Raw genomic sequence first — 11,415 nt, 5'->3', positions numbered from 1 at the left:
GTTCAAGACCACCCTGGCCAACATAGTGAAACCCCATCTCTACTAAAAATACACACAAAAAGTTAGCCACGCATAGTGGCGCATGCCTGCAATCCCAGCTACTTGGGAGACTGAGCCAGGAGAACCGCTTGAACCCGGGAAGTGGAGGTTGCAGTGAGCCGAGATTGTACCACTGCACTCCAGCTTGGACAACAGACTGAGACTTCGTCTCAAAAAAAAAAAAAAAAAAAAAAAAAAAAAAATCTAATCTACATAGGTGTAGATACTGAATCTAATACTCTAATTTGACTAAATTGAAATATAGTATCTGATCTTTCAATGACACTAAATATTAATAACTGTTTATTCCTTCATAAAACCTGATATTAGCATTTTTTCTCCTCCTCTAACTTCTTTGGTCTCCTTTGAAATCTTATATGCCTCTGAACAATCATTAAATATTGAATGAATCAATATCCCTAGGATTCATTGTCTTCTATCCTTTTCTCTTTTCTTAAACAATCTCATCCATGACCAAAACTTCAATTACTGCAGTAGGCAGATGACTTCTAAATGCATACAAATCATGCTGAACATTTTTTCTGAATCTAGAACTGTGCATTTCATTGCCTATTTTTATTTCCTCTTGAATGCTTTGATACATCACATACATAACACTTGCAAGACCAAATTCGTGATGTTCATCTCCAAGCCTCATCTTTTTCTAAAGTTACTTACCTCAGTGAAAAACACAACTGTACATGCATTTTTTGATGCCAGAAACTGAGAAGTAATTTTTAACCCATTGTTTTATTTCTCTCATATCAAATTCATTATTGTGTCCTAATATTAAATATCACTCAAATATGTCCAATCCTTTTTCTCTGGCACCAACACCTAAGTCTAAACCTTCCATAATTTTTTATCTGGGTCTTGGAAATCACCGGCTCTGTTTCAGTATACTCTTGTTCCCTTCAAATCTCTTATGCACGCTGAAGTGAGGTATTTATTTATTTGTAGGGTTTTACTTAAGTTTATATAGAGAAAAGTGCATCAATAAGTGTTACAGAGTAAATGGTGTCCATCTAAAATTCATATGTTGACATCCTGAATCCCAATATGACTGTATTTGGAGACAGGTTTTTTGGAGGTAAGTAGGGTTAAATTAGGTCATATGGGTGGGGCAATAATTCAATCATATTGATTTCCTCATAAGATAATGAGACACCAATGCTCGCTCTTTATTTCTGTGTTCACTGAGAAAATGATATATGAGGACACAATGAGAAGGCAGTCATTTTCAAGCCAGGAATAGATGCCTTATAAGAAACCAACCCTAGAGGCACCTCAGTTTTGAACACGTATCCCCTAGAACTGTGAGAAAAGTAATTTCTGCTGTTTAAGTGACCCAAACTGTGGTTAAGTTGTTATGGCTGCCCCAGCTGACCAATATAGATTTTGGTACTGTGAATAAGGGTGCTGTTGTAACAAAGACCTGAAAATATGAAAATAACTTTGGAACTGGTTGATGGGTAAAGGCTAAAATAATATATTTCTCACAATAGATAAAGCCTAGATTATCACAAAGAAATTATTGGTAAAAATATGGGTGTTAAAGACAATTCTGCTGAGGGCTCAGGAAGAGTTATAGAAGTATCCACTATCAGCTTAGAAAATTATGTATTACCAGGAACAGAATGTTGATAGAAACACAAACATTTAAAGTGCTTTTGGTGAAGTAACAGGAGGAAATGGAGGAATATGCTTTTGAAAACTGGAGGAAAGGTGATCCTTGTTATAAAGTGACAAAGAGCTTAGTTGAACTGTGTTTTAGTCTTCTATGGAAGGTAGAACTTATGACTAAAGAGTTTGAATATTTAACTGTGAAGAACTTTTAAGCAAAATGTTAATGTTTTGGCCTGGCTTCTCCTTTCTGTTTATAATAATTGTGAGAGGAGATAAATAAATTTAAGTAAAAAGAAACCAGAATTTGAAGATTTGAAAAATTATTGGCCCAGTCTTATTTCAAAAAATGAAAAAGCATGTTACAGATAAAATACCAAGGGTATAATCACTCCATTAAGAGATTATCCATTATTCTAATCAGACATTTCAGCAGAGGCCAGGAGTAGAGATGTGATTATAACAGCAAAGATACTCCCAATTTAAACTAAAGGCGACATAGAAAACAAGATGAAATGAAGTAAGGCTATTGGACTTCTGAAATTTTATAGTATGAGACAATAGGGCTATCCACCTGAGAACACACATTATCCTTCAAGTAAAGAGAAAAATAACACTAAAGACAATTTATGTGTCATTTTGGTTTTCACTCTCGGCATAAACCTAGAGCATAGAAGACCAGGGGAACGACTATTTTCTCGTTAGTCGCAGAGTGTGGGAATACCTTCTCCGTTCAGCAGGCCAGGATTCTGCTACCCAGTTCCTCAGTGGAAAGGCCACACCACAGAGCCATGTGAAGAAAGCCTCATCAGTCAAAGAGGTGTGTCCATGGTGCAGATCCAGTGGGGCTAGGTCCCTGCCTAGGGCCATGGAGGTAACACCACCAGAGGGCAAAGCGTCCAGCCACAAAAGATAATTCTTGAGGGTTTGGATCATAACCCAAAACAACACAATCCCCAATGTTAAAATTCTAGAAAATCAAAATTGCCAAATTATAATCCCTAAAGTCTAAAATTCCTAACATCTAATATCCCCCAAATTACAATAACAAGATTGTTACCTCATGTCAAGTGAAACTATTACCTTGTTATTGTCTTTATTTGGAAATTATGTATGGCTTAAAGATATGCATATGAATGCATGTGGACTTAATTTTAGGTGACAACTTGACTAGATTAAGTGATATCTAGATACCTGGTAAAGCATTATGTTGGGTGTGTCTGTGAGGGTGTTTGCAGAGAAGATTCTCTTAAGAGTCTGAGTGAATTAGATGCAGAAGATCTACTAACCATATTGTCAGGCACCATCTAATTGGCTGGATGCTTAGTGAGAGCAAATACAGAAGGCAAATTGTACTTCAAAATTTACACTGGCGATTCCTCCGTGTCCTGAGGTTTTTGGCCTGAGCAATGCTACCAGACAGCATCCCAGGTTCTCCAACTTGCAGATGGCCTGTTGTGGGAATTCTCAGTCACTGTAATCACATGAGCCATTTCCCCTAATAATCATCTCTCATATGTCTATGTAGATACCCGATTGTTTCTGTGTTTCTGGAGAAGCTTTACACAGATTTGGTATTGGGGAGCCCAAATATTACTCCTTCTTACTGTATTTCTTACTACACAATGGAAGAGATCTTTAAAATTCTTCCTTGGCAAAAGGCTTTGATAAGTTAAATGTACAAATATACTTAGTGGTGAAAGATAAGAGTTTAAAAGCTAATTATAATTGGTGTTACAAAAGCAGAAAATCACTTAATTGTGACAGCCAAGCAATAATCAGGATTTCAAATAGACAACACATACTTATAAATTTTGTAGAACACAACCACTCTCAAAATACAAGTGCAATGAGTGTTTTGAATATCAAGTGAGTAAAAGTGCAGGTAATAAATAGAAAAAAAAACTTCCCTTCCAAGTTATTCAATTATGTATGACTTCTGACCTTTCATGAATATTGCCATGTTTGCCTTCAAAAACCAACTTTCAACAGATAATAAAAAGATTTCAACAAACTCAGCAACTTTCTGAACAAAAACCACTTGCTGATATTGAAGTTCCTCCAGTGTTATAAGACACATTAAATGATGAACTATTATGGATTAAAGATTTGGCTGTCAAAGAAGATAAGCTTATATTTACTACTATATTTAACGTAGAAAAACTAGTACATCTTTTACTTTGGCTAACGGATGGCACTTTCCAAACTGTCCTTACTGTTTTTTAATCAGCTAGGTACAATTTCTCTGTTGGGTCAGAAAAAAATTTAGAATTTATTTAGTTGTTTATATATCAATGACTGGAAAAAGTGAAGCAGTTTATAGATGCTTATTTGAACATTCAGTTCAGTTGAATCACCCAACCATAATGATGGATTTGAAATTAGGTGTGATCAAGACTTCTTAAGTGAAATTCGAGGTATTACCAATATTTTGTTTTTTCCATTACCAATATTTTGTTTTACCAAAATTTCCGGTGCATTCGGTGGAAAATTCAGATGAGTGGATTGACCACATGATATGGTAAGGACAAAATTTTCAGTGTAAAAGTGCATCTTTTTTTTTTTTTTTTTTTTTGCATTGGCATTTCTTTCAACTGATGCCATTCCAGAAGCTTTTAATGAATTAAAGCCACATACGCCTGAAGAAGACCGTAAAGTTACTGACTGTTTCAGAAACAATTTTGTGCATGATAGGATAGAACAATACTTAGGGAAAAGTGCTCCTGTTTGATTGCCAGTATTGTTTCCACCAAATTTGTGATCTGTATGTAAGTATATTTGGAATACATTTTCACATACCCAAAACAACATAGAAGCATGGCAGTGAATATAGGAAAATTGCATAGGGAATGCTCATGTCAGTATATATTAAATCACAGAATTATTTCAGAAACAGCAGCACAACATGGAAAATGAATTTAAATGTATTCTTCAAGGAGAGTCATGTCTGAAAGGAAAAAAAAAGCTATTCATTGTGATGCAAGACTTAAAACAATAGTTAATAATTTTGAAAGTTGGCTAGTTCTTATTAACCACATCTGTGTAATTGTCCAAAATCTATCCTGCATTTTTATATGTCCAATTTCCTCTTCAGGTTTTTTACTTTTTTGCGCAATTTTAAATTGTCAGATTAGTATTTAGGATTTGGTATGCTATGTATTTCATCTTTGCATTATTTCCAATGTTGGAGGTATAAATTGTGAAATGACTTTTAGAGTGTTCTAATTTGTTTTATGTATTTCTTTTTACAAATCTAACTCTATGAAAGTGCATTAGTACAAGGTTGACTATGTATAAGCATTGTGTGCATATGTAAAAATACTGAGACTTCCTCAATAAATGAGACATTATTTTCATACATATGTATTTGTGAGAAATTAAATTTCTTGAAATCTTGGATCTTTGGGCAGGCTGGGGTTTCACTATGATTCTCCAGGCTGGCCTCAAACTCCTTGGCTCGCGGGATTTTACTGTCTCAACCTCTTGAGTACCAGAGAATAAAGGTGCATACCACTCCACACAGCATCCCACTGCAGTTCTTGATGGATCTCCTCAAAAGACTCCGGTTGTTCCTCATGGTATTTCAGATGGCTTAAATGATAAATCTTGGTGCACACAATTAGCAAACATAGTTATAGGCATTTATACATTTCCATTTTGACCTCTTTCTTTATAAACAGTTTATATCTGCTCATAACCATTATACTGGTGCAACTGTTGTTCATACACCAGCTTGTTTATGCTTGGAAAAACCTGCTATGTTTATTGCCTATACTGTTGCAAGTGGACTATAAGGTATTCTTTGTATTTTTACATGTTTCTTAAATAAATTCCCTTTTTAAAATATAAATGAGTACTATTAATGTTATTTTAAACAATTTTTTAAATTATATTTTTGAGATTTTAATTTTTCAACGCTTTTAACATTCGAGATTAGGCATATGGAATTGTGATTGTGTCTTTTGGTCTTTTGGGATTATGACTAGCTCTCTATTTATTTATTTATTTATTTATTTTTCTGTAACAGAATCTCACTCTGTCACCTGGAGTGTAGTATTGGGGCTTGATTATATCTCATTGCAGCCTCAAACTGAGCTCTAGCGATCCTCCCACCTCTGCCTCCTGAGTAGCAGAGACTACAGGTGCACACCACCAAACTGGAAAATTTTTAAATATGAATATGTGCATATATATATAAAATATGCTTTTTTTCTGTAGAAAGAAAGTCTCAGCTGTGTTGTCCAGATGGTTGAAGTCCTGGGCTCATAGGACCCTCCCACGTCAGCCTCCCAAAGCACTGGGATTACAGGCAAAATGTCAGTGTAAATTCACACACTTTTACATACACAGATATGCATCAATACAAGAATTCAAAGTGACATGTGGACATATAACACAGGTACTTATGCATAAACACACAACTCAGACACAAACATATCTATTGAAATACACAATACTGTCGTGACCTTCTCACTAATGATTAAAATCAACTGTTCACAATTGATTAATAAAATGCCCATGCTTTAAATAATAGAAACAAAGAAATCACACTCTAAAGCCACACTTCACTGCCATTTAGTTTCTTATAAGTTGATAATGTGAAGAAAACTTAAAGACTTAAAAGCCCAGGGAAGCTGGGGACTCCTAGAATAAAGATTTACTAAGTAAAATCACTGGAAGTGCACATTAGAAATATTCTGTAAAATTAGCTAAATTATTTTTACTTTTTTTTTTTTTTTTTTTTTTTGAGACATAGTCTCACTGTGTCACCCAGGCTGGAGTGCAGCAGCATGATACTACCTCATTATATCCTCAAACTCAAGTGGGCTCAAGTGATCCTTTGGCCACAGCCTCCTGAGTAGCTGGATTACAGGTACATGCCACCATGCCCGGTTCAAATTGTTTTCACTTTCATGACCCTGCTGGAAACTTGTTGCTGCTCTAATTCATGACTTGGAGAGGCAGAACTGCAAAAAGCTATTGCTTGGTTCAGGTGCTTTGTGAGAATCCAAAGAAAAAAAAAGGCCTGAACTGAAAATCTCTATCTCCATCACCCGGATTTTAAACTGGTGCACTGTCCAAAAGACACTTGGCGTTGTGTCCTAATGAAAAGCCAGAAACACCAGACTGTGCAATTATGGATGGTTCAAAGGTATGTTCTTGGTTAGTAACAGTAATGTTTCATAGCCTCAGGCTATCACAGAGGCTTTGGAGCTTTTGACACTTATGACTGCACTCCATACATTTTTTAAAAGATATCATTGAACATTTTTATTGTGTTCTTTTAGCACTTTCTTCATGGAGGTGATCCCTCCTTTTATAAAGGTCAAGTCTATATCTTTGCTCTGTATTTGCTGAGTATATATCTTCTCCATCTGTTTCAGATGGCCCTCAGCTTTGCTGAAATTGTATTCTTGATAGAGAGACTCCTGATATACATAGTATGTCCAGAAGTATAGTGCTCAAGAGCTAATGTTCAACACCATCTCTGGTTGCAGTCCTGCCAATACCATAGCTTTATATTCCTCTGATGGACTGAGTTCTGTGAGGACAATATCTAGCCAGAAAGATCATTGCTGGCAAGACAGATAGCTGGTGAATGACTAAACTCAGAACTGACATATTGACCACAGAAGATGTGAGAGCAGGTAGTGACCCATGCAAAACCAGAGAATTTGATGTGACATTATTGATAATTATGAAGCAGCGTGTTTTCACATCTCAAGGACCTACAGAAACAAGAGCAAACCAAAACCCAAACCCAGCAGAGGAAAAGAAATAACAAAGATCAGAGCAGAAATAAATAGAACTAAAACAAACAAAAAATAAGTACAAAAGATAAGTGAAACAAAGAACTGGTTATGTAAAAATATAAACAAAATTGATAGACCTTTATCGAGATTAACTAAGAAAAAGAAGCGACAAACAAATTCAATTAAGAAAGAAACAGGAGATATCACAACCAATACCACAGAAATACAAAAGATTACTCAAGGCTACTATGAACATTTTTACATGCACAAACTAGAAAACCTAGAGGAGAAGGATAAGTTCCTGGAAATACACAACTCTCCTAGTTTAAACCAGTAAGAAACAGAAACTCTGGACAAACCAGTAACAAGCAGCAAGATTAAGAAGGTAATTAAAAAATTGCCAATAAAAAGAAGTCCAGGACCAGATGGATTCACAGCTGAATTCTACCAAACATTCAAAGACGAATTGGTACTAATTCTAATGTCATTATTCTATGGAATGGAGAAAGAAGAAATCCTCCCTAAATTATTCTGTGAAGCCAGTGTCACCCTAACACCAAAACCAGGGAAGACCATAACAAAAATTTTTTAAAAAAAAGAAAGAAAAGAAAAAGAAAACCACAGACCAATATCTTTGATGAATACAGATGCAAAAATCCTCAACAAAATACTAGCTAGCCAAATCCACCAGCATATCCCAGATACGGTCCACCATAATCAACTGGGTTTTATACCAGGGATGCAGTAATGGCTTGACATCCACAAATCAATAAATGTAACACACCACATAAACAGAATTGAAGTAAAAGAATCACATGATCATCTCAAAAGATGAAGGAAAAGCATTTGACAAAATTCAGCATCCCTTTGTGATAAAAACCCTCAGGAAAATAAGCATAGAAGGGACATACCTTAAGGTAATAAGAGGCATCTATGACAAACCCACAGCCAACATTACACCGAACAGAAATAAGTTGAAAGCATTCCCCCTGAGAACTGGAACAAGAAAAGATGCCCAGTTTCACACCTTCCATTAAACACAGATTGGAAGTCCTAGCCAGAGCAATTCAGACAAGAGAAAGAAACAGGTGGCATCCATATAGCTAAGCTATGAGGGTGCAAAGGTGTAAGAATGATACAATGTATTCTGGGTACTCTAGGTAAAGGGTGGCAAGGGGATGAGGAATAAAAGACTACACATTGATTGGGTAGAGTGTACGCTGCTTGGATGACAGATGTGCCAATATTTCAAAAATCACCACTAAATAACTTATCTATGTAACCAATCACCACCTGTTTCTCAAAAACCTATTGAAATAAAAAAAATCAAATTCAAAAAAGGGACAATTAATGTTTGAAATCTAAACTCACAATCAGCAGACATGTAACATGTAAGAAATGAATATGCACAATCTTGAATTACTATCATCTTCCTCAGAAGGGAGGCAAGAAGTGGATTGGCCTCAAAATTTGAAATTCAAATAATATAAAATGAACTAAAAAGTAAAAAGCTCTGAATTCTTCTGTAGGCATTCTAGCTGAGACTGCCTATCCACTCTCACAATGATAATAAATGTAGAAAGGGAAAAAATAGTGACCAGGAAACGTTTTGAACTTTGTAGGCAGCCTGAATCCCTTTGAAAATTGGTCTTTAAAAAACACTAAAACTTTTGAAACACCAGTGTTTAGAAATAAACTTATTAAGACTAAGGAAATATTTATCAGTATGTACTAAACCTGCACATACATTCATTTTCTTTGGACCAATGCTAAGTTACAATGCCAAATTTTATTTCAGTTGGTAATGACTTGGACCATTAGACATGTTCATGAGAAAGCACTTCTCGAGTAACCAGCCTAACTAAATTTAGCTAGGATTAGAACTATCGAATTGCAGTATGAGTGGAAAGTCAATTCAATTATCATGTAACTAGGTTGGACAGGATTTTTATAATGTCATGAAGTATAAACATTTATTCACTCTAAGATCTCATACTTTTAAGAATCTCAAAAGTAAAATTCTATGAAAAGAAAAAAAAGCTATTAACAGATAGAATAGTTTTTAAATTACTTCATAAAATGTAATACACAACAATCTCCTATAATGTAAGCGTAGATGAATTACATAGAAAAAACCCTTTAATAAGCCTAGTAAATGATGCTCAGTTGATTTAAACCACGTGCCTTTTAAGGTCATTTTGCCTTTTTGACTTTGTGGACCCGGATCATAACAAAACAAAACAAAGCAAAACAAAATATAACAAGTAAAGAAATGAACACAGAAAAATTAACAGCATAATAAATTACTTCTGCTTGAACTCAATTTTTACCTAATTTTCCAGTTGGCCTCATGACACCCCTGGAAGATTTAATTTAAATTCAGAGTCATTTTTTTTTTCAAAAAGTTTTCTTTTCCCTGATGGTTTCATCTACTGCACATGGCACAAAAGCCTGTTATTGCCAATTTAGACATAAAACGTTAACAATGAGATTTACGCATTTTCCACAGGCAGTTATTTATAAAAGATGCATTTCTTCTGATAGAATTGACAATGCATAAACTATTTTTCGTAATGATTCATGACACGGAACAATATACCTTCTCTTCAGGTGACAGAAATAATTATAGCAAAGTCTGCTCACAGAATTTACATCCATTCAAAAAATATTAATTATTTTGGCTCTCTCAAAATCTAAAGTGGAGCTGTAGTGGGAAAAAATATAAAAAATAATTAAGAAAAATGAGTTCCTGGATCGCAAAAAGAAAATAATTCCTGTTGTAAAGATTGTCTCATCTCATTTTAAAATTTTATTTACACATGCAGACTAGAATTGAAGTTCTAAATTGGTAATAAGTAGTGTAATAAATTTTCTGTTCACATGCAATAGAATTTTTATTAGAAATAGAGAAGAAATAAATACAATTGTCAGATTCCTGGAATCCAAATTAAAACCAAGTAAAAAGTAACCTCATAAATAACACAGAGCAACAGAACACGAAAAGGCAACCTCCTGTAGACAATCAAAAAGTGTAGCTGGGTTGATTCCAAGTCTTTGCTATTGTAAACTTGGGAAGGGGAACATCACACACCGGGGCCTATCATGGGGAGCGGGGAGGAAGGAGGGATTGCATTGGGAGTTACACCTGATGTAAATGACGAGTTGATGGGTGCTGATGAGTTGATGGGTGCAGCACACCAACATGGCACAAGTATACATATGTAACAAACCTGCATGTTATGCACATGTACCCTAGAACTTACAATATAATTTAAAAAAAAAAAAAAAGTGTAGCTGGGAGCTTTGCTTGAAAGAGTGTCTATTCCTCATCCTACCAAATCACTCTATAGCTCAGGTTATCCATCATCTACTTATGTAATTATTTTATTTTTAAAAAGACCATAATTTAGATAAATAAAATTAAGCTAATTTTAGTAGTAACAAAGAGAAGTATATACTTTTAAAATGTTGATTTTTCAAAATGATTGATCAAATCATTGCCATTTTTGTGTTCTTAAGGGTAAGAAATGATGGATATTTTCTCACTTAGTCCTAGATTTCCCTATTATGATCCCATCAAAAGGAAGACAGACATATAATTTGAGGATGATCTTTTATTTACAAAGAAAAACCAAAAAATTATTGCCTCTTACTCTCATAAATGCATATTCTATAGTAATTAGAAGTACACACCACAAGCGGTATTGTTTAAGAAATTTCAGTTTTTTCACAACACATTTATCTTATTTGAAGGAATGTTCTATCTTTGCTTTTTTTCTTTCTTTCTTTTTTTTTTTTTTTTTTTTTTTTTTTGAGACAGAGCTTTCACTCTTAGTGCAATGGCCTGATATCGGTTCACCACAACCTCCACCTACAGGTTCAAGTGATTCTCCTGCCTTGGCCTCCCAAATAGCTGAGATTACAGGCATCCGCCACCATGCCTGGCTAATTTTTTTGTATTTTTAGTTGAGATGGGGTTTCTCCATGTTGGTCAGGCTGG

The 11,415-nt window shown here is 34.8% G+C and overlaps 1 pseudogene; it reads right to left on the bottom strand.

The window, feature by feature from the left end:
• Positions 1-6,556: 6,556 nt before the first annotated feature.
• On the bottom strand, positions 6,557-10,779 carry LOC112615164 (annotated as a pseudogene).
• Positions 10,780-11,415: the final 636 nt, after the last annotated feature.

This window comes from Theropithecus gelada, chromosome X (genome assembly GCF_003255815.1).
Source record: "Theropithecus gelada isolate Dixy chromosome X, Tgel_1.0, whole genome shotgun sequence".
In the NCBI taxonomy this organism is placed as follows: domain Eukaryota; kingdom Metazoa; phylum Chordata; class Mammalia; order Primates; family Cercopithecidae; genus Theropithecus; species Theropithecus gelada.
Note: the sequence above shows the minus strand (reverse complement) of the source record. Positions and strands in the feature narration are given on the sequence as shown.